Genomic DNA, 24,455 nt, shown 5'->3' with positions numbered 1-24,455 from the left:
ATTTTCTTGCTTTTCTTGTGGAGGACTACGGTGGCTGTGGAGCCGCTATAGATATCTTTCAGTACCGTTATATGTGGCTTGTCTACACCCTGATTCCGTAATGCCTCCATGACTACTGAGGTCTGGCCTGAATCAAAAGCTTTATCGTAATAAATAAAAGCTATATAAAAAGATTTACGTTATTCCGCACATTTCTCTATCACCTTATTGATACTGTGAAAGGGATCTATTTTTGAATACTTTTTACGAAATCCTGTCTGGTTCTTTGGTCGACAGAAGTCTAATGTGTACCTGATTCTAATATTCCTGATTCTATCCTGATTCTACTAAGATAGTGTAACGCATACGTCACTTTCCCTCTCTCTATTAGATGGCACTAGCGCCAGCACCTGCTTGCACACTTATTGCCAGTTGTAATAATATTCCCCGAAAGTGCTGTTTCATTCATTTTCTACAATGCGCACTTGTTGCTCTCCAGAAACTATTTATTTGTTTTCTTTTATCATTACTTTCGAGCTATTATTCATCACCGTTGCTAGATTTACTTCATGAAAGCTTCATAGACATATCGCAAGGCCTTTGGTGCAGAATTATGGTAAATAATTGTCACAACAAGGCCCACAATTCTACGTACCTGGCCAACCACATTATACTGCTGAACATAAATGTTCGTGTTTAATAATTTTTTATATTTCTTGTTTAGTCATACATCATTTATTTATTTATTTGGGTATTTATTTATTTATTTTTGGGTTTGTTTATTTTCTATAAAGCTACTCTATCCTGGGTTATTGCAGGCGGCGGATTCAAGTACAAGAGTAGGAAAGTTAGAGCAAATGAAGAATTACTAATGTGTAGTACAAAACATCTATAGACGAATCCTTTCTAAGGAGAACTTCGCTGAAGGTAAATTTTATTGAACGTTTTTCCTTCATATTACACGAGTCCAGTTAAGGCGACTAATAACAGAATACTTGCTTATTTATTTCGATGCTCACGCACAGGCCGCTGTAATGAAACCAATGTACTGAACTATTCTGGGCACACTTGAAGATTGGCCATGTGGTCTGAAAAGAACGTAATAGAATAGTACAACGTGTTTCAATAGGTAGAATCATAGTAAAGGCCCCCAATGACAGGGGGCAAATAAGGAATAGCGTCTCGCCACAGCGCATGTGCTGAACCTAACCGATGTCTTTTATTTGGGCTCTTGCACGCCCTTACCACAAAATTTTAAAAAATAGCCTGGAAGCTATCTGATCGGTTGGTGTTCATTGTAATTTCTGTGCTCGAATTTATATAGTTAGCTCCATGGTTTTGGGAATGTTGCCTGCAGTCTATATCAGTCTGAAATTCGATGCTTCGCCTGATGCAGCTGATCTATAGGTACAGGTTATTCAAAAATGCATTTCTTGAAACATCAAGAGTACTTGTTGATAGGAAGGCGAGATTGCGCCTGCACTATTTTCCCGTGCTAGCTCACACATCAATATCAGCGCCTCAGTGTTCCCCTCAGGAAACGACGGATATTTGCAGATCATTTCCGAAGCCGGCATATTGCTCTGATGTACGAAGTACATGAAATAAAATATTAAACTCCGTGAAAATATCTGAGACAATGCTTCACTTTCACTGCATTGTTGAAGCGCACTGTAGTCAACCGTGCAGAAGAAAAGACGCTTGAGAGATCGAGGAGTCGTTCTTCGAATCAGATATGCTGAACTTGCTTGGTCCTGGCAGCCCCGACGAGGGTTATATTGAGAGCCTTTAGTACTGACTTTTATGTATACTCTTACGAAACATAAAGCCGCTTATTAATTGAAATATCTCATTACCTCTATAGTTTATGCGTTTCAGACAAGTTAAAACGGCAAATTGCTGTCAAACTTTGTCCCTTGGCACTAAAAGCGGGTGAGACTAAGGAAAAATTTTCATTTGAGCATGAATTGGCACCCGAGGAGTATGAATTAGGTGCGGACAATAGTCTGCAAAATACCGTGAGCTTACTTTACCCTCAGATGGCCGCTTTCTAATGATGATGGACAAAACAAACGGTTACTCGTTCAAATATTTCAATGGCGATTGTAACACACAATTCAAAAGGCTAAAGAATAAACACTTCAGAACCCCAAAAGCCTAATCCTCAGCTACGTTTATTGTCAGCAACCTCTAAAAGTTTAAATTGATGTTCGCTGCACAATTATCCTTATGCTTCTCATCTCAGACTTCGGAGTAGACACCGCTATGTGCAAAATTTTACAGATCTTGAGTAATCTTATTCAGGTCCTCCATGTGTGGCCAAATGATATTGCCTAATCTGGGATATATATTAATTCCATTGTGTGCTTCAAAAACAGAAGGTACTTACGCTGGCACCTCTCTTTGCAATTTTCACATGTAGGAAATACATTCATGCGTATGGCGCAAGGTCCGTGTTTAAATTGCGGATAAGTAGATGTATGGTTATCATAGAACCACATCCAATTATATGCATTCCCAAATGAACAATAAGTGTTCCATGGCGGCCGTTTGCACAAGTCCTTACGAGGATTGTATCCTAGAATGAAATAATAAGAACAGAACATATTGACACGTATACTTATCGTTATCGGGCAACCACGTTTCGCAGCCTAACAAATGTAATCGCACAGCGTGGGACGCGCCTGTATGTATCCGAAGTTTCTGGAACGTTATCGATGCTTCTATCCGCTGTCTGTTGTCGCCGAACGTTATGTTATCTGATTTCATCACCTGACGCGAATGGTGTAGAACTTTGTGGAAGGCACGCGGGTCCGAACGATTAGTCTGGAACATTTGGCGACTGCTCTATAAAAGCCGACGCGCTGGACCCGCTGATCAGATTTTCGATGATCGCCGAGCGTGTTCGCCGCTATCGTTGCGCTATAAGTGTGGCCTCTTTTGTGGGCACAGGTTTGCCCAATAAAAGTTAGTTTTCTTGTTCACATTATTGCTACTGTGTTATTCAACGTCACCACCACGTGACATCTGGTGGAGGTGCTTGTGCGTTCATGTACCGAACGCCCCCGCAAAGCCGCGATCCAAGCACGAAGCCCGACGACAAAACCAACGTCGCCCAAGACCAGCGTGCTAGCCGCCGACTGCAAGGACTGCCCCCGGAGCACGGACTTCTACCTGAGAAGACCAAAAAGATTGTGGACAAGGCAACCCTAATGGCAGCCCCAGCGTCCCCCATCGTGCGGCAGCAGCCCAGGGACCCTCCGACGTTCCGCAGATCAACATTCGAGGACCCGGAAACCTGGCTCGAGACGTATGAGAGGGTCGCTACGTTTAACAGTTGGGACAGCGACGACAAGCTGCGACATGTCTATTTCGCACTGGAAGACGCCGCCAGGACCTGGTTCGAGAATCGAGAAGCCACTTTAACGACATGGGACCTGTTCCGAAGCGGCTTCTTACAAACGTTTACAAGCGTCGTACGAAAAGAGCGAGCCCAAGCACTACTAGAAACCAGAGTGCAGCTGCCAAACGAGACGATCGCGATCTTCACGGAGGAGATGGCCCGTCTTTTCCGGCACGCCGACCCGGAAATGTCAGAGGAGAAAAAAGTCCGCTTCCTGATGCGGGGCGTGAAGCAAGAACTTTTCGCAGGACTTATTTGTCACCCGCCGAAGATGGTAGCTGAGTTTTCTGCAGAGGCATCGACGATCGAGAAAACTCTGGAGATGCGCACCCGGCAATATAACCGCCAGGGGCTCACGCCGCAGTACGCCATCCAAGGACTGGATTCCGGCGACCTTCAGGAGACCATCAGGGCCATTGTGCGCGAAGAACTGCGCAAGGTCCTGCCTTCGTCGCAGCCCCAAGTGGCTTCAATCGCCGACACCGTGAAAGGAGAAGTTCAGCGATCGCTCGGAGTTCCGGAGTTACAACCACAATCATCGCAGCCCCAGCCAGAAGCGATGACCTACGCCGCCGTCGCCCGCCGTCAAGGTCCCCCGCCACGACCGCGCCAGGGCCCTGCAACGCCGCAATTCCGCCGACCACCACCGCCGCCGCCATCACGCCCACCCGTCGCCCAGCTCAGCTACCCGAGAAAGACAGACATTTGGCGAGCCCCCGACCACCGGCCGCTCTGCTATCACTGCGGAGAAGCCGACCATGTGTATCGCCGATGCCCATACCGCGACATGGGACTGAGAGGGTTCGCCGTCAACGCGCCGCGTCTAAATCTTGGAGAGCGCCCACGTGACATCGCCGACTACCTGGTCGCTACTCAATGGAGCCCTCGACGACCGTCCCGTTCGCCGTCACCAGGCCGCTACCTGTCGCCGCAGCGCCCACCATACACCGGCCCAGCCCGGGGCCGCTCTGCGAGCCCATATCCGGAAAACTAAAAGCAGCAACCGATGGAGGTGTGGTTGCTGTTTGTCGAACTGACGAAGATCCTCCGCCGCCGACGAAGACGCCGAATAGACTACTTCGACGACACAACGACACGCCGCCGTTCCGACGAAATGTGGAAGCAAAGAGTATGACAATGAAAGGCAACTTGATGACGCAACGTTCTAGCTTCAGTTCAATACGATGCAGCCGTGATCCGACGCCAAGACCTAATTGCAATGCCAGACAAAGAGCCACCCACCTCGATGGGCTTCTCGACGGCCATGCAGTAACCGCTTTGGTGGACACAGGAGCCGATTACTCCGTCATGAGTGGACCCATCGCCGCTCAGTTGAAGAAAGTTAAGACTACGTGGGAAGGCCCTCAAATTCGGAACACTGGAGTATACCTCATAACGCCGACTGGAATGTGCACGGCAAGAATTACCATTCATGACCGGACTTACCCTGTCACCTTCGTTATCCTGGAACAGTGTTCACGAGACGTCATTCTGGGCATGGACTTCCTCAACCAACACGGCGCAGTCATCGACCTGAAGTCGAAGTCAATAACTCTGTCGGAAGACCATGCGATGCCGTCGGAGAGCCCTCGTAGTCACCACGCCTTGAGTGTGCTCGAAGATCAAGTGAGCATCCCGCCTCGCTCCAGCATAGTTATTTCGGTCGGCACCGAAACACCCGCTGACGTAGAAGGCGTCATCGAAGGCGACAAACGTCTACTGCTAGACCGTGAAATTTGCGTCGCAAGAGGGATCGCTCGACTGCACGGATGAAACACGAAAGTGTTGCTAACAAACTTCAGCCAGGAGTTCAAGCACATAAACAAGGGCACGACGATCGCATACATCGAGGAAATTCTGGAAAACAGCAATGCGTTTGTCCTCTCGGATTCCGCCGCATCTACCCCGACGACCATGGTTCCCGAACCAGACTACGACATTAATCCAAGTCTCCCCGTGATTAAGCAACAGCAGCTCAGAAGTCTGCTCCGAAGATACAAACGCTGCTTTTCGACGTCATCGAGGATTCGACAAACACCAGTCGCCAAGCATCGCATAATCATCGAGGAGTACACTCGACCACTCCGCCAGAGCCCTTACCGAGTTTCGCCGCGAGAACGCGAAGCTATAAGAAAACAGGTCGACGAAATGCTGCGCGACGACATCATCCAGCCGTCGAAGAGCCCGTGGGCATCCCCTGTTGTCCTGGTGAAGAAAAAGGATGGAACCCTACGTTTCTGCGTCGATTATCGTCGTCTGAACAAGATCACGAAGAAGGACGTATACCCCCTCCCCCGGATAGACGACGCATTGGATCGGCTCTGCAACGCTAAATACTTCTCGTCAATGGACCTCAAGTCTGGCTATTGGCAAATAGAAGTCGATGAAAGAGATCGCGAAAAGACGGCCTTCATAACCCCAGACGGCCTCTACGAGTTCAAGGTTATGCCATTCGGACTGTGCTCAGCGCCTGCAACGTTCCAGCGCGTGATGGACACGGTTTTAGCAGGATTGAAATGGCAGACCTGTCTCGTTTACTTGGATGACGTCGTCGTCTTCGCCGGAACATTCGACGATCACCTGAGGCGGCTTGCGACAGTACTAGAGGCCATCAAGTCATCAGGGCTCACTCTGAAGCCGGAAAAGTGCCGCTTTGCTTACGATGAGCTTCTGTTCCTAGGCCACGTTATCAGCAAATCTGGTGTCCGCCCAGACCCGCAAAAGACAGCTGCCATCGCACAGTTCCCGCATCCCATCGACAAGAAGGCAGTGCGTAGATTCCTTGGCATTTGTGCCTACTACAGGCGCTTTGTCAAGGACTTTTCACGCATCGCTGAGCAGTTGACACGACTAACTAAATGTGATGTTGAGTTCAAGTGGGAGACGCCGCAGTCCGGCGCATTTGAAGAACTCAAACGATGCATGCAGTCGCCGCCGGTACTTGCGCACTTCGACGAGTACACCGATACAGAAATCCATACTGACGCCAGCAGCCTAGGCCTCGGTGCGTTCTAGTCCAGAGGAAAAACGGAGTCGAACAGGTGATAGCTTATGCTAGCCGGTCGCTGTCAAAAGCGGAAGGCAACTATTCTACGACCGAAAAGGAATGCCTCGCCATCGTTTGGGCTACAGCTAAATTTCGCCCTTATCTATATGGCAGGCCATTCAAAGTCGTCAGCGACCATCACGCGTTGTGTTGGCTAGCGAATATAAAGGATCCTTCAGGACGACTGGCGCGGTGGAGCCTCAGACTACAAGAATACGACATCACTGTAATCTACAAGTCCGGACCAAAACACTCCGATGCCGATTGCCTATCACGCGACCCCATTGACGACCCCATTGACCCGCCGCCGCACGATGTCGAGAATGACGACGCATTCCTTGGACTGATAAGCGCGGAAGACTTCGCTCAACAGCAACGGGCAGACTCGGAGCTAAAAGGCCTTGTCGAATATTTGCGAGGGCACACCGACGTTGTCCCCAGGGCATTTAAGCGCGGATTATCTTCCTTCACGCTTGAAAACAATCTACTCGTGAAGAAGAACTTCTCACCAGGCCGCGCACACTACCTTCTTGTCGTTCCGTCGGCGCTGCGTCCAGAAGTACTGCGCGCCCTACATGACGATCCGACCGCTGGACGCCTCGGATTTTCCCGGACACTATCGAGGATACAAGAGAAGTATTATTGGCCGCGCCTGACCGCCGACGTCGCCCGTTATGTCAGAACATGCCGAGACTGTGGGCGACGGAAGACACCGCCGACAAGGCCAGCCTGATTACTACAGCCAATCGAGCCTCCTTGCCGACCATTCCAGCAGATCGGGATGGACTAGCTGGGACCCTTTCCGACGTCAACAACCGGAAATGAGTGGATCGTCGTAGCGACGGACTACCTCACCCGCTTCGCTGAGACTAAAGCACTGCCGAAAGGTAGTGCAGCCGAAGTGGCGAAATTTTTCGTCGAGAACATCCTGCTGCGACATGGTGCTCCAGAAGTCCTCATCAGCGACAGAGGAACGGCTTTTAGGGCAGAGCTCATGCAAGCCATTCTGCAATACAGCCAGACAAGTCACAGGAGAACAACTGCCTACCATCCGCAGACGAATGGTCTTACGGAGCGGCTGAATAAGACCCTCGCCGACATGCTAGCGATGTACGTCGACGTCGAACACAAGACCTGGGATGCGGTCCTGCCATACGTAACATTCGCTTACAACACGGCGGTGCAAGAAACAACACAGATCACGCCATTCAAGCTAGTGTACGGCAGGAACCCGACGACGACTCTCGACGCCATGCTGCCGCACGTCTCTGACGAGGAGAATCTTGACGTCGCTGCCTATCTCCAGCGCGCCGAAGAAGCCCGACAGCTCGCCCGCCTGCGGATCAAAAACCAGCAGAGGACCAACAGCCGACACTACAACCTCCGACGACGCTTCGTCGAGTACCAGCCCGGCGACCGTGTTTGGGTATCGACCCCTATACGCCGACGAGGACTGAGCGAGAAGCTTTTGCGTCGCTATTTCGGAGCCTACAAGGTCATTCGACGTATTGGCGCGCTCGACTATGAGGTCGTGCCAGATGGCATTTCGCTATCACAGCGGCGCCGCTCACGACCTGAAATAGTCCACGCTGTACGACTCAAGCCGTACTACCAGCGTTAATGAACTTTGGGGCTTCGCGTAACTGACCTTTGGACTTTGTTTCTTTTCGTTGTTTTGTTACTTATGTTTAATAAGTGCCCTTTTGTGTTTCGCTCTCTTATATTTGTAGCATCGGGACGATGCTTTTTAAAGAGGGGTAGTATTTACACGTATACTTATCTTTATCGGGCAACCACGTTTCGCAGCCTAACAAATGTAATCGCACAGCGTGGGACGCGCCTGTATGTATCCGAAGTTTCTGGAACGTTATCGATGCTTCTATCCGCTGTCTGTTGTCGCCGAACGTTATGTTATCAGATTTCATCACCTGACGCGAATGGTGTAGAACTTTGTGGAAGGCACGCGGGTCCGAACGATTAGTCTGGAACGTTCGGCGACTGCTCTATAAAAGCCGACGCGCTTGACCCGCTGATCAGATTTTCGACGATCGCCGAGTGTGTTCGCCGCTACCGTTGCGCTATAAGGGTAGCCTGTTTTGGGGGCACAGGTTCGCCCAATAAAAGTTAGTTTTCTTGTTCACAGTATTGCTACTGTGTTATTCAACGTCACCACCACGTGACAATATTTGGAAATATGAAATTTCCAAATCGAGCCGTCTTTTTCAAATAAACACATCACCTCATGTGCCTTCTACATTGTCGTATGATCGGGCGAGACGTTAAAATCACATCATTCTCTACCATTCCGTCAGCCCTGTTTTACTGTATTGTACGGCGCAACACCAAATTTGTAGAGCTGAGATCTGTTATTTGCTCTGTAGCGTTAGAGTATCTAGAAGCATTGCACAACTTTCCTCTACCAAATATCCCACAGAGCGACGTCGTGGCTTCTGGCCTAGCAAGCTAGGCTGGTTTTGAAGATTGATACTCTTTGAGTGTAATCGTAGAGACTAGAAGATGCATTATTTTGTGCCATTCCAATACACGCTGGGTAGAAACCTCAATGCCAAGGTAGGCAAGAAGCAGGCTGGAGACAAGGCAGTAGGGGAATATAGCATAGGCGTTAAGAATAGCAGGGGAGAGTTATTAGTAGAGTTTGCGGAACAGAATAATATGCGGATAATGAATACCTTCTTCCGCAAGCGGGATAGTCGAAAGTGGACGTAAAGGAGCCCGAACGGTGAGACTAGAAATGAAATAGACTTCAAACTCTGCGCTAACCCTGGCATCATACAAGATGTGGACGTGCTCAGCAAGGTGCGCTGCAGTGACCATAGGATGGTAAGAACTCGGATTAGCTTAGAATTGAGGAGGAAACGGAAGAAACTGGTACATACGAAGCCGATCAATAAGTTAGCGGTAAGAGGGAAAATAGAGGAATTCCAGATCAAGCTACAGAACAGGTATTGGGCTTTAACTCAGGAAGAGCTCAATCTGGACGACAATCTTGTTGGCATCATTAAGGAGCGTGCAATAGAAGTCGGTGGTAACTCCGTTAGACACGATACCAGTAAGCTATCACAGGATATTGTTAACTTATTGCATTCATTCAAATATTTTGTGTAGCTACCAGAAAAATTCTTCAAATAATATTAATCACCGAGTATGTTTGACCTGTTTATTTTCTTTTCTACCTTCATTCAGGAGAAATCCTGTTAGAGTTCCTTTATTGCTTCGCGCTACAGAGTGGGAGATTCTAAATTAGCTCAGCGGGAGAAGCGTGTCGGATTTTATACATCTGCCATCGAAGGTTCCAGAGTAATCGCAGGTGCCCGCCCATTTTCAACAAAGTTCTACATTGTTCGATAATCGCAACATGAAATCAGCTAACACAAGTTCGGTGAAAACAGTCAGCGGATAGCACCTTCGCTAACATTCGAGAAACTTCAAATACATCCAGGCGCATCCTACGCTGTGCGATAACATTTCTTAGGCAGTGAAACTGCCTAAGAAACGTCAATATGTTGCTAGCTAAATTTCTAATTTCGTTAAGTGCAGAAATTATTGGGGGACTTGTGAGTGTTTCGGAGGGTCCACACCTGTGGGGGATCTGTGGCGGATTGCAGCAAAGTTGCGGTCTTATTAGGGTACCCCAAGAGCGATTGTTCGCTGACTGTACAGGAAAGCAGTTTTCTGCGCTTTCTACCTTTTTCTCTGATTTTGACGATAGACCACATAAGTATGATGAGTAAAATTAAACACTGCGTGTGTGCAGTAGTTTTATGTGTTATTGTCATCAGGAACCACGCATACTTGGGCAGTCAGTCCACTGTGCCTATCTATAACGCAGATCGTAGATGAATTTGTGTTCAGTAATAAAATCAAGACGAATGGCCCATCTACGATGCAACAAACGTTGCTGCAAATTAAAACATTTCACCAATCTGGGTTGCCTCTTCAAGTGTGCGTTTACAAGAGAATACGTCGAATATGCGGACATAGGTACAATCATAAGCGATACACAGTATAATGTTCTGTATCGCCAAACATAAGAGAAATAAATATGACACATCAAAGTGACTTATGTGTAACTTATAAAGGGTTTAAATAGACTTGGCGCAACTTCTTTTCCTAAGTTTGTACAGGACCTGCGTTCTTTAGGGTTACTGCCGCCTGGGTTATTGCTTCAGTCATAATGTAGAAATAGAGCCGATGATAGCGAGTTTGTGGTACGTAACATCGGACAGCAAACATTTGAACCCACACAAACATACACACACAGACACAGACACTCAATTTTTTATTTATATTTTTAAAATACCTTACAGGCCCTATGGGGGCATTGTGTAAGGGGGTCTACAAAATCAAGGGGGGAAAACAGTAAACAGCCTTCTAAAGTGTAATACATAAGATACGCCTCAATGCAGGGCTCATCAACATTACTACCAAAACATGTGAAAGGAACAACTGAAGTAATGAAAGGCCACAAAGGTACACTTAAGGAAGTAACACGAGTGAAAGTGAACGTAAGGTACTAATACTAGAAAGTAAAATACACGAAAAATGAACATATTAGGGAGTACAATTCTTGAAGGTATATTTAGGGAAACAGACGCAAACAAGCTATAGTACTTACAGGGAATACAAGTCAACACTTGACGCAGCATACAATAGCAATTCATAGGAGCAACATAGCAATGCATCAATAAAAAAGAATCACGAGAAGTTCGAAGCCCATCGCCAAGTGTAAGAAACAAGATAAAGTGATTTGTAAGTGCTATTATGAAAAATGCTCGTGTAGGAGATGACGAAATTTTTCTTGATCTGACTCTGAAGCAACGTGATCAGGCAGATTGTTCCACAAGCGAATGGCCGTAGGGAGCGCGGAAAAGTTAAAAGCATGTGTCGTACCGTACATGCGCGCAGGTCTTAAGAGCTTACTTAATCGGCGAGACGTGTTCGAGGCGATCTGGATATGTAGTGTGGATTGTGCGGCATTACAAACATATTTGTGAAAGAAGGATAACAGAGCGATATTACGGCGAAGAAGTAAAGGCTGTATGGAATGATCGAGTTCATTTGCGTTACGCTGGAGTGATGGCTATAATTACGTGGAATGAAACAGGCAGCTCGGTGTTGGACTGATTCAAGCATGTCAATTAAGTATGTAGGATGCGGGGACCAAATGAATGATGCATACTCGTGCTGTGGACGAACAAATGTCTGATAGGCCAAGTTGCGGTTGTTGGAAGGTGAATTACCCAGATCACGACGTAGGTAACCTAATGTGAGTAGGTAATTAACCTATTAAATATATATATATATATATATATATATATATATATATATATATATATGCACGTCAGCTGAATGCTATTGAAAACTAGTGATAACGATGCTTGGGTCATGGCAATAGTTCAACGAAGCCCAGGTCGGCTATTTTCAACGTCAAGTCTAATGCGCAAGGCGCGTAACCGGGACAATACTTCGCAAATGAAACAACTTCCTCATCAAAGAAAATGAGCCCGAGTTGATGGGCTAATTGGTTCGACATACCAAGGCAGCAGCGCATGAAAGACTGAGGTACAAGACACGTAAAGCTGAGGCAATCAAGTAGTGGTCAACTGATTTGCGCGAAATTGCAAGGCCACGTTACGGTATGTTGGAGTGGCTCTGCAATAAAGCTCAATTTCCTAATGCCTTGGGATCTTGAAGGTGAAAAATGAAGAGATATGAAATGTTTGGTATAGACACCTATTTCCGTGTGCACTGCTGGTGGCCATACCTTTTGTATATAAGGGGCCGTATAACGTAAAACTATGTCAATGTATTTTTATTCCAATCTCCTGACGTCAAATTTGCGTAAGCACCGACGCAAGCATCGGGCGGTCACCGGCAGGGTTGTCTGAACCAACGAATCAAATGCTACCGTCGTTCACAGGAGGTCACTTTGGTTTGCTTGGAAAAACGAATAACATTGCCTTCACTGAGCGGCTTGTCTTATATAATTGGCTCATAAGAGGCTAGGAGCATGCTCAAGTGGAGAGGGGTTTGATGGGGCCGAGCCACTGCACTGAATATCGATAACCGGATGAAGACGGTGGTGCCGGCGTCTGCGATCAGTCCGCTTTCTCTTACTTATGTTACGGTGGCTCGTCGACAATCGCGGCGGCATACAACGGAAGCTTAAGAATCATGCTAAAACGGATCATCAGCAAAGAAGAGTTGGCAGAACGAGGTCGTAAATGTGCCGAAAATCCTCTAAAACGTTGCACGGCTACGCAAAAGTTTTATTACACGCAAATAAGCCCATGCTCTCCGGCAGGGGCGAGTAGTTAGTGCCGGAGCGATCAGCGGCAGCCATCTTTTATTCCTTTCGGAACGGGGCAGTCTGCGGCTATTCAGGAGAAAATGCAGTTTTGTTGGGCATATTAATGCATCTTTAACGAGTACGCGTCACTTTGACGTGGCAAGCTTTTGCGGTTTTGTGACGTCGCGTTAGAGGCAGGTGAAGTGGGTGCAGCCCGAAAACGTTTGACCAATAGTCGAGGGCTGATGGCAAAGAGGCGTCGAATCAGAAATAACTCTTGTTTTTGTTTGGTCAAATTATGCATAATCAGTGTGTACACGTCATATCAGATGGGCAGCTATCGCGGTTTTCGTGACGTTCCATGACAGATAGGTGAAGTGAGGGTGGTCCAAGAAGTTTTTGGCCAATTGCTGTGGGCTCATTGTAGAATTGGAATAGAAAAGTTTGGAATAATTTTACGTTATAGCGCCCAAGATGTAGTAAGATAGGGAAGGTAATATACACCTCTCCACCCATCTAATATCCCCGTCGCCACTGTGACATAAAAACTGTCAAAATGAGAGCCGTAGATTGCTGGAGTATGTGTTCGAAAAAATGCTTAGGGTGCTGTGAACTTCAAATGCAATTGTCACTCTTTTGCAATTGCGGATAGGCTTGCTTATAGAAAAGCAGGCGGATAAACAATGAAAGGAGCGTTAATCACCGTACTGCACCCATCTTTGACGTTACCCTACTGCGGCAAGCGACTACTGTCAAATCTTCTGGGTCGCTTGTTTAGATAAAGATCAACACATCGGATGACCACCAGAACAGGGGTAATGAGCGATCCTTTATGCTGCATAGAAGCAATATATCATGGTATACATTATCGCCTCACAGGTTTCTCTGCGGCACGCAGTTGTTTATTGAATTACCCGTGGATATTCAGTGTTCCTTTTTCCCGAAACTAAAAGCTATCTGGTGTACCCGAATCTTACGTCACTGGCCGTGCGCCATTGAATATATGCATATTCTTGGCCATGGTTATGGAAGGTATGTCTATCACTCTGGGACAAGGCGTACACATACCCTATGTTCGTTTGCACTAGTTTCCCTTCTGCATACACCTCTCTTCACCAATATAAACACTAGAAAATACTAGACAATTTGCGTCGCGCTTAAAATCACATTACACATTTTATATAATTTATGACAATCAAGACAAGCGAGAACGACACCAAACCAAGCAAAACAGAGAAGCGGGAGTGAGAGCTGACGCGAGCAGACCATACAATGAAAAGAGCCGTCCGGCTGAGACTAGATAGGAGCACGCATCGAGCAGTCCGGCGTATCAACATAACGCCGGTTTTCCGCGCGCGCTACACCGAAGGGTCGCTCTTATTGGTCCCCGTCGTTCGCGGCTCGCGCCCTTTCCGCTCGGCGTTCGCTCTTTTATTTTTGCTGTGCTCGTTCAATAGGTTACGCCACCGCCGCCGACGCCGCACGTGGCATGAACCAGTGCCTTGGAGTTGCGCTCTAAAAAAAGGAAACAGCACTTACTTGCGCATCGAAGCATGCAGAGGGTAAGTGACACAAAATTGTTTCCATTTCCCCTGCACCCACTATAGACGAAACGTTTGCAAGCACCAGCTGTTAGGCTGTAGTAAAATCTTGTAATATTTGACTTGCAGGTACCATAATCTGATGGAAAGTAGCATGCCACTGGTTTTCGGAATATTTGACCTGAAACAGACAAGCATTTGCATTCATTAGCAAATGGAGGCAGTAATACTCTACTTGAAAAAAAAAAGACGTCATTTTTCTAAGACGTAAGATTATCGCTAAGCAGGATGTTTTTCGTGATTGTTGAAGCAACAAAAGAGAAAATGAAAAGTAGAACTGTTGGTGGGAATCATACATTATGCTTCGCGATCCTCCGGCTAAATAAATGTGCACGGTATTATGTAAAATCAGACCCAGATTCTGCCTTTCACTTGTAAATCACGACTACAAGGGACAAAGGCAGATTGTCTAATGAAACAGAAGTTAACACAAGTTGCGAGAGTATTGAATACAGTATTAAACAAGCCATAGAAGGTGCGCAAGGAGAAGAGCAGAAAATAGACTTCCGACTACAGTCACAGAACCACAGTCGTTGACTTCAACTGCTGTATGGATGTCCAGCAAGGGAACATCTGTTTCCATGGTGATATGAGAGCTTTCATTGAACAGAAGCCGCTGTATCTTCTAGAGACGTTGTAACTAGCTATTAGGGGTTTAAGGGAAAGGTTCTGACTGCCGTGAGTCAAGAATAAAATGTGAAAGCGAGCACATTGAAACAAGGAAAGAAGAAAGAGTAAACACACTGACTGAGTGCAAATGGGGCTACATCTCATTTTGTATTGACTACAGTTCTTTAGCATTACTAACGACTTCAAGGCTGAGGTGTTCTTTTTTTTGCCCTAGAAAGTACATGCCGGTATTGGCACGCATGCAAGAATATAGGCGAGGAGCGCGCCGCGAGAAATTCATCAGTTTGTTTAGATTTGCGCACCTACAACTTTCTTTTCTTCCCTTTTATGAGCTCGATTAGAACACCAGGTTGTCGCTGGTACGAATATTGGGCCTGACCTTCACGAACTGGCATTAGTCAACGTTCACACTGGTCACATGTCTACTTTGTACGTGCAGTATCCACACCTCTGGTATCTGCAGGCTGAAGCAATCATCAAGATTGACAATATCGCGTCATAGCAAGCCAGCGTCAGACGTCTTCGGCCTTCGCTGGCCCCCTGCTACCAACCAGCACGATGTCATGCAGAGTGCCATTCTGGGGCGCAGCACGCCGTGTAAACACATGGGACTCCAGCGGCCTCGTGTCGTCAATGAGGTGTAAATTGCAACAATCGTCAACTGCTGCTACCAATTAGAGTGACCTTTGATGAGCACTTCTTGAAGCAGGCTTCCCGGCAATGGCTTCTCGCGGTGGTGTAGGAGCTTCTCGCCGGTAGCTCCACCATACCGTTACCTTAGAATAATTATCGTACACTACCGTTATCGTAGAACTTCGCAAAAGTTACAGCGCTTCATTGTGATCATCGATAGCCCATCTTGGATTTTCCTACATTGATGATATTTTTTTTTTCGATACCTGTTATAAAAAAGAGCACCTTCATCATTCACACCTCGCCTTCGAACGCTTCGCTAGAGAAGGGTTATTGTGAACCGCGAGAAGTGTCACAATGCCGTTGGTTGTGTGCACTTCACAGGTCACCATGTAACCAAGAGTGAGATAAGCCCTCTTCCTAGAAAAGTTAAGGTGAGAGAGATTTATCTTCGAGACTGGATGCTCTACCTGCATTCTTTTTTGGTTTGGCAAAGGGTTACCGTAAGCTTTGACTAGGTTGTGCCGCTGCCGTGCATCCCTTTGAAAAACACCATCTACTGCACACGTATCCACACTCTTTGCTTAAGTGACGAAGTAAATGCTCCAAGCGCGACATTTAAGGAAGATTTTTTTGTTCCTGCCGTCTTGGTCCTCCTAAAGAATGATGCCTGTTCGAGTGTCGTGTTTCATGATTTATCTTTTGTAGTCGCTAGAGTGCCCGATCGATTGATCCATTTCCACTTCAGTGCTCTCGATTTCTTACCTAAAGAAAGGTGCTCTAAATGGCAGTGTAGCTCTATTGAACAAGAGCTTATTGCGCTGTAGCCTATGAATAATAATTGTCGTTGCTTTCTTGGAGAATGCTATCTCCTGAATTTTACAAACCACAATCCGCTCATGAATACTTTAATCTCATATAAATCTATTTTCTTTTCGACAGAGAGGAGTGTCAATATCATTCCTTAACAAATCACTGTATGAGATTAGAGCGTATGACAGGATCCCACCGACAGAAGAAACATTTCTTTCCCGCCTATGAGTAGCAGTTTTTTTTCACAAATGCCTACTCATTCCTACTCCAACTTGCAGATGGTCCCAATTGGAGCACCTGTGTTTTTGTAGAAACAACAAGAGATCTCATATATGACTACCCCACAAACGAAGATGAAAGAAGTGCCATTCGAACAGCTTTGAGTCACTTAGACGCCAGGCATTTCAACAGGGAGATCCTGGGCCCGTGCTCTCGTGCCTCTGCTCCATGCAAAGCCACAAAGGCACTGTTGCGTTTCTTGAAATACACCAGCCTGTATGAGCGTCTCTGTCTGACTCAGCGATGAATGCGTGTGTGGGTAACAGTGCAAAGTGTGACCTTCTTTCTTCCTTCTCTGTCTTCAGTGCTCTTTCCCTGTTCCCCTAGCAGGGTAGCCTACCCAGCTAAGCCTTGTTAACTGCGCTCCCTTTCCCTTATGACTTCTCTCTCTGTCTTGCCAACTTGTCTACAAAACCCCGGCTTGAAAAAGGCGCCATCACCACCCATGCCAATGTGCGAAGCAGTGTTTAAGGTCTTGAAACATGCTCGACCATGCTGCAACTTCCCGCAATGTTTCCATTGTATGATCAGGAACTTCAGCCCTTTGTTAACCTACATCTTCATCTCTGCGTCTCAAACACACCCTCTTTTGCGACCGCAGCACTTGCGCCATCTGCAGTGGTGACAGCGCTCGTCATGTTACATCGCCACTAATCATGCTGGATCATTTTCATCGTCTGTAATATTCTCTGATTCGCACACAATACAGCTTGTGGCAAAGCTTTAAGCATGTTCTGGCATGAAAGCGGTCGTACAAGCTGCGGAGCCTGTGCAACTTGTTGATTGTAAACCCTGGAACGTGTTCAGACACTGTGCTGTGCGTCTGATCAGCATTCTTCATGCGAAATTCCGTCTCACCATGATTCCCGTTGACACTGTTGGACCCCTCCCTCCTTCTAATGAATAATGAAATAGAGAGCGTTTCAGTTATCTCCAGCCAGAGTAAAAATATGGCGATGCACTCTAGGACGACACGATCACATGCACGTTTCTCATTTTTGTATGTAGTGTGACACGCGATTTTTTCTGTCTCGTTCACTTAGATAATTAGTCCAAATTAATGAACGAACTTCTGAAGCACCGAAGCTAGGAAAATAATTCCAATTAGAAAGTTGCAGAGGACTTTACAAGACATCCACATAAACAGTTTCTGTCTTTCTATCTGTTAAGTATTAGTATCCTTCAGCTTAGTGCGGATGTCCCCGAAATACCCATGGGAAGTCGTGAAATACATTAAGAATGCTGACGCAATAAAATATATTTCCCGTGATCCTAAAAACGCCATGGATCCATGTAGTGTCGTGCGTGGAGTGAAGAAATCTGCGGCAGCTGGCGTGTTTCAGGAATTATGCGTATTCTTAAGACTTGGCTAGTCTTCAGCTATAAGGCTTGAACACAGCGTGTCAATGCACTTGCGATTTTTTGCGTCCCCACCACCTTGACAATGGAAATCACAACACCGGAGGAAACTCATCGGTTCCTACTGAGAGGTTTGGGGAAATCTCCTGTTCGACTTTTGATGATCGGATATAAAGCGTCTGCGCAAATGTTGGATGTGCTTGGAAACGCGGATATCTAATGCAGGTTAAGAGATCTTTTGTATGTTAATGAAAACGGGACTATAAAATGAATGCTGTGACATTTGTCAGGAGTTTTCCCAGATGCTGTCCTTTGACAATCTTATTTATCATATCATTACATTTTTATTTTTTGATGCATTTTAAGGAGCTCCACCGTCTACGCCATTCCAGTTCTAGGAAGTACTTTGCGTGCAACTCGATTGTTTCACCATAAAACTTTTGTCTAGAGACAATTGTTGTGTAAGGCGTAGATTACGCCGCAGATTCCAAGTGCCCATGCAGTATACACCTAGTTAGACAATGGTAAGCGGCATTGCTAGGTATCATTAAACAGGAAAATTTGCATCCACGAATCGGTCGCTTGTTACGAAACATTCGCTTTTCTCAGAAATAAGCTCAGCAGTTTGAGTCATTGCATAGAACAATCTCCTATTCACTGCGAAGGTTCCTTTGTGAATTTCTCCTTATTTGGTAGCGACACGAGCTAAAATTCGTTGGATGAAAATTCTTCCCTTTCATAAAACTTCCTCCAACTTGCGAGCTTCTGCTGAACTGATTTGCTGCATATATGGCCTCCTGTACGAAGAAAATCGGTCCACCCTTTCTCTTCTAGAACAAGTGGCGTTGACTTCCTGTTATTTTTTCGACGGTTAAAGGACTTGAGACATTTTCTATACTGTTTCAAAGGGAGACACGCAGTTCTTTTTTTATTTTCTTTGATGTACCCGTCATTGTCTGTTCGATCATTTGTCAGTTGTGCTTCTTTCTATTTATTTATTTGGGCATCTGTGCATATTTGTTGTTTTTACGCGCAACAGCATTTCAGTGGTATATGTGACACGGCAAGTCCTGCAGACTTTCTCACAATGTTTTTCTTTTGCTTCCCTGTGCTGCGGACGGATGTTCCATTATGATATGAACAGTCGCTACAAATGAGTCATTAAGGGGTTTGCTGTATGGATGATCTTATATTGAATAAAACATTAAACGCGTAGACCATGACCTATACGACAGAAGTAATAATTGAGAGTGACACACTAGTACAATCTATCGATTCAAATATTCTGAAAATTTTGTTATTCCAAATGCTCATCACGAAATAATTGCACCACTTGAAATATGAAGGGCATGATGATAAATATTGCGGAAATTTGTCTCAGTTTGCGCTAGTTTACATGTTTCCAAGACGTGTTTAATGTTGAAAGTGCCAAGGAATACTTTGTTATCCGGAGGCCTGCACTATCTAGAAGGTGCGTTAAGGCATTGGTTCCCAGTGTATACAAGAAAGTTCACCTCTATTTTTATCTTTAAATACCTACATAAGAATGACACGGCTTCTGTTAGTGTTATATTTCGCTAAGGAAGGTTATGGAGAAATGATCATGGTGTAGTTTTTTTAAGCTGCATGGTGTCTTGATTTTATTCATCCTCAGAAGTGTAAAGGTACTTGAATATAAGTACTGCGGTGCCCGCAGCTAACTGATTTTTTCGCATGCGCAGTATTTTTTTGCTTGGCTGATTATTGTGTGTAAGCTTGAGCAGAGAATGTGGTGATATATGAATACAAGCTATTGCATAGACATTGCATCTTTGCATCTTTATAACATCACATCAAAGTGAATGAACCTGTACTTTAGGAAGTAGGCCAAGCACATGTGTACACTAGAAGGGTTCGCCGATATTCAATACACACAAGATTGCTTATTACCAACATTTCAAGAACTTCCTTTTGGTAGCTAAAAGATTTGCTAATGGTTGCAGAAATAAAGAGAACATAACATCCACGTGGGTGTTCTTATCGCAATTTCGTTCTTGCCGCCGGCTCAAATCACAATGCTCTGAGCATCACATTCAGAACATTCTAAGCAATGTTACAAAAAAATTAGGCAGTAGGAAACAATATTGAAATTTTTAAGTGCTTGTATAAAAATACGACTTTTATGCCCGAGTTTATATTTCCCAACTGTACAAACGAGAAAACAATAATGACGATATATAAAGTAGATTCTGCTGACGAACGAGATGATTCTGACACAAAAATAGGGCTCCTCACTTTCGGAAAATAGACATTGCACCACTTCATGGTAGTTCAGATATTTTTAACAAAAATACTACATATGATATATTTCTCCATATTTTATTCAAATAAAAATTTCTTTAAATATAAGGGCATATAAATATAATGTTTGAACCATGCAGTAACTTCTCAATGTTTTTTTTATATTTGAAGAGACTTTCGAAGTAGGAATTTCGTGTAACTGTGAATGCAGCATATTCTATTTTGTCTCAGTTGTCGATTTTCACATTGAAACAAGAAGGGCGCCTAAACATTTACGTTAGTTCCAATGTGTGAAGGTACTTTTTTTGTCATGTACACATTCCGCAGCAATGAAAAGGTCAACCGAGTTTTTTTTCTAAAGGCATATAAGTATTAAATATGCTATGGTTTATTCAAAACCTGGTATTCAACGTTCCCCTTGACGTACGAAAGATAGAAAGACTGATGTCATCTGTTCGTCAGTTTAGCTAAATGCCGCATATCAATAATACGGTCTCATTTTCTTCTTCAACTTCTGGTATCGTTGCCATACGATGCGCCTGCTAGAATGCACGAATGGACACTAAATTGATAGACACAAGTAGTGTGGTATTGGCCGCAAAATACATTTGGTTAAACCTTTTTGGGGATCTTTTCACATTATTTGCCAATCACTTTCAAGTATTCGTTTTCAATTTGTTTATCTGTTACTATCTTATTACTATATGTTTATCTTGTTGCTAATGTTGCACCTATTCGGTCGTGGTGAGCCTGGTTGTAGGATATTTCTGGGCTCAATGCTATCGAATTCTGCTTTGTTAGGTGCGTCGGCATCGCAACGGTTGATATAGTCACAGCTCAGACTACGCAGCAAGTCTTCAGGAAAAAAATGGCTTGACGGGCGGGAAGCGCTATCATCGAGTAAGAGAACTAGTCAGTGAGAAAATTAAGTAACGATGCAATTCAGGAGCGCGGAAAGACCCTCTTGGCATGACAAATTTAGAATGACGTTTGGTGGCGCATGTTGTACACCGGACTATAAAAGACGCCTGCGAGATTATGTGTCCCGATTTGCTGGTTACTAACGCGTCAGAATGGTGCCGGTTGATAAGGCTAGTGGAAACATTTTGCGCCTATAAAAGCAACTATTCTCGGCCATGCGAGCATACACCAGTCACCAAAGCGTTAGTTCCCAACAATAGTACTGACAGGACAATTTGCCACCCAGAACTTTATGACGAATGCATCTCGACGCATACCTTGAATGCACCAGCGCAAGCCTGCGCCACAGACACGCAAGATGCCTTCGATAGGTAGTCGCTCTAAAGCTTGTTAGAGGTAGCGCGCCTTCACTCATACTACTGTTATTCAATTTCACTTGCACTTATAATATACAATTTAATTATACTTCACTAAAACCTATTGCACAAAATATGCATAATAGCTCCCAACATTATCAACAATACTGGCAATAGACATTTAGGATTGCCTCCGCATGGCGTTTCACCGACTGTGGAAAATAGTGAATGCTTGCATTGAGCGCTTACAAATTCTTTGAAATTAAACACGCGTATGTTTGCTCTGCCGTTCTCTAAGCCCATCACTACATAGTCTTTGTAGATTATTTTTTGCTTTGGGCTAGCTATAGACACAGGAATAAATATTTACTCTGTGATCGCATTTAATGTTGAAAGTGTGCATTTACTTCGCTGAATGTGCTGGAAATAGATGTCACTGCATGTAGTTGCTGGCCTCGTGGCGCCGTGACCACATGTGTAAGAATTTTCTGAGTTGGCGGCCAACTTGCGTAAAACGTCTATATAGGGTCTTCAAGCTGGTAAAGTGAAGTAAAGATATAAGTATCGATCATACCTTGTATCCTCTGGAGTTCGAACAAAATAGAGATCACAGTAGCAATGTGGCCGATCCTCATCCTCATTTAAAATTTTAAAAAGTGTTTCACTTATAACCAGATAGCAAATTGTTAGTAAAATGAACAAACTTCTATAAAACGTTGCATTCTTCTGAATGGATAACTGTGACGTTAACGCTTTGGGTCTTTCTCGCAGGTGCATTTAAAGACGGTGTAGCCTAAAAAAATTCATTGTCGGCTACTGCAGGTTTCTTAAGAAAAATATCATCTACTCGGCCCTGCCTGTATTGCACAGAATACCCCATATTTCGTCATAAGTTAAAAATATATGGTGGCTTACTTACTGCTAGACGAAGTGGAATCGGGTATTGCGCGCTAGATGGCTTTGTAGTACAGATATGCCATTGTGAATCACTAAAAGTTCTTCAGTGCGCGGAATACTTTTCGAAAACTGCCCTATACCGTTATTTTCGCTTGCAAGAACAGCAGGATCCTTTGCTAACGAAATTCAATGCTAGTACGTATGACGGAGGGTTCATTGTTCTCCCAACTAAAGAAAATATAACAGCCCAAGTTATTGTGGTTTTCGACCGTTCGGCACACAATGCCACGGAATTTTCGCAAGGCAGATTGTTGTACGAATGAATGCCGCATTCGATTTGCATGGCTTAATTTCAGTAAATCAGCAAAACAAACGTCCCTTGCTGGAAGCATTGCTTCTAATCCCATCCTAATTCTAATCCCATCAATTGCACTCGTAACACTGATGGTCAATAAATTTCACTGTTTACGGCAAAGATTAACGGCACCAATGAAAGGGAATGTAGATGTGACTTAGGTTGCGTCACGTGGCCAACAGCACCTGTCTATGTGAATTCTTTTTCGTTGAACGTACGGTCGACTTTTTTTTTGTTTTGGATGTGTCTTATCACTTTTATGAATCTTCCACCCCTCCGTAGTCGTATTCGGCTGAATGTTGTTGAGTACGAGGAAAATGATAATGCCAAGGATTACGATGATTCTTATTTATTGGCATCCCCTTTAAAACGAGCAGCGACAAATAGTCTCTTAGCCTCCTTGATTAAATAGATATGCTGTGCATAGTTATTGTTCTAGCCTTTCGCCCACATTTACGTGTTTTCTCTCCTCTTTAGAACACAAAAATAATAATGGCAGCATTGTCCCTTTAAAAAGTGGTCACTGAGTTTAGTGGACACTCCTTGGCAGTTCTTGAGAAAGTCGTTGTCTTCAGCTGGGAAGGAGTGGTGCTATACACAACTCGGAATGAAGAATGAGCTCTCATTTGATTCCTTTAGGTTATGGAGGTTAATACTTTGACGTGTCAGTCGCACCCTCCTCCTTATAAGAAGCGCCATGCTCTCTTCATCTGATTCTGCTTCTTCGAGAGGGTGCTGCATCAAGCGGTTATCGCTGCAGAGCTCACGCTTCTTAAGAGTCTATCTACATATCTGGACGCTTATCTTTCAATCAGAACTGAAGGATCATCAGTCACACAAAACATTATTGCATCTTTTGCGGTGTCTGTTAGAGCTTGCTTATCAATGACATTGCAGAGAGCTGTTTTGTTTGAAGTGCAATAGAAGAATGATATGTTGTCCGGCTTCGTATCCACGTGAGAGCTTCTTATAAACGTCTTGAGCCATGTTCTTCTATACACGTAAAACATCAGATCAATTGTGCAATTACAATAGTATATAAGAATTTATACGTGATCATGTTAAAGGGCCTGTCTAAGTTCTGAAATTCTCAAACTTAGGGAGTCGTGCAAAGCCTCGACCAGTTTGGCCCCACAACACTGCTGCCACATTGAGCTTGCAATCGCACACCCTAAGAGTTACATCGCCTTTGTGCTCGTCAACAGCATTTGAAAGTTGGCACTATTCAGCACGCCGTAGGGTTTGATGGATATTTGGTGTTAAAATAGCAGCTGCCAGGTTTGGACGTTAGGAAACGCATATGTACGTTGTTTGTACAATCTCTGTAAGGTATCACACCAATGGATTCTGTTGAAGCAGCTGAAAAACTAAATAAACACCAATAATTTGTTTTAACAGGTGCCCCTTAATCTGCCGGCAAGGTGATATGAAGCAAAGGGCACGTCCACATCACACGCAAAGCACCTACAGAGTACAATCAGACAGCCTCATTGTAACAACTTGTGCATTCCTGAGAAACGCAAGGTATGAAGACTATCCTCTCGAAGGCCACAGTGCAGCAAGAAAACGAGACAAAATAACAATAAAGGGAAG

The 24,455-nt window shown here is 44.9% G+C and overlaps 1 long non-coding RNA gene across 2 annotated transcripts; it reads right to left on the bottom strand.

Moving 5' to 3' along the window:
- Positions 1-896: 896 nt before the first annotated feature.
- Positions 897-22,658, bottom strand: LOC139047500 (uncharacterized). Of its 2 annotated transcripts, none has more exons than XR_011507179.1 (4): positions 22,530-22,658; positions 14,278-14,460; positions 2,369-2,557; positions 897-1,067 (listed from the first exon to the last, which is right to left on the bottom strand). It is a non-coding gene; the product is annotated as an uncharacterized lncRNA (long non-coding RNA). The 2 variants fall into 2 exon arrangements; XR_011507178.1 differs by lacking the exon at positions 22,530-22,658 and adding an exon at positions 22,185-22,380.
- Positions 22,659-24,455: the final 1,797 nt, after the last annotated feature.

The sequence above is a fragment of the Dermacentor albipictus genome, chromosome 7 (assembly GCF_038994185.2).
Source record: "Dermacentor albipictus isolate Rhodes 1998 colony chromosome 7, USDA_Dalb.pri_finalv2, whole genome shotgun sequence".
Taxonomy (NCBI): Eukaryota; Metazoa; Arthropoda; class Arachnida; order Ixodida; family Ixodidae; genus Dermacentor; species Dermacentor albipictus.
The sequence above is the reverse complement of the archived record's forward strand: the minus strand, read 5'-3'. Positions and strand labels throughout refer to the sequence as shown.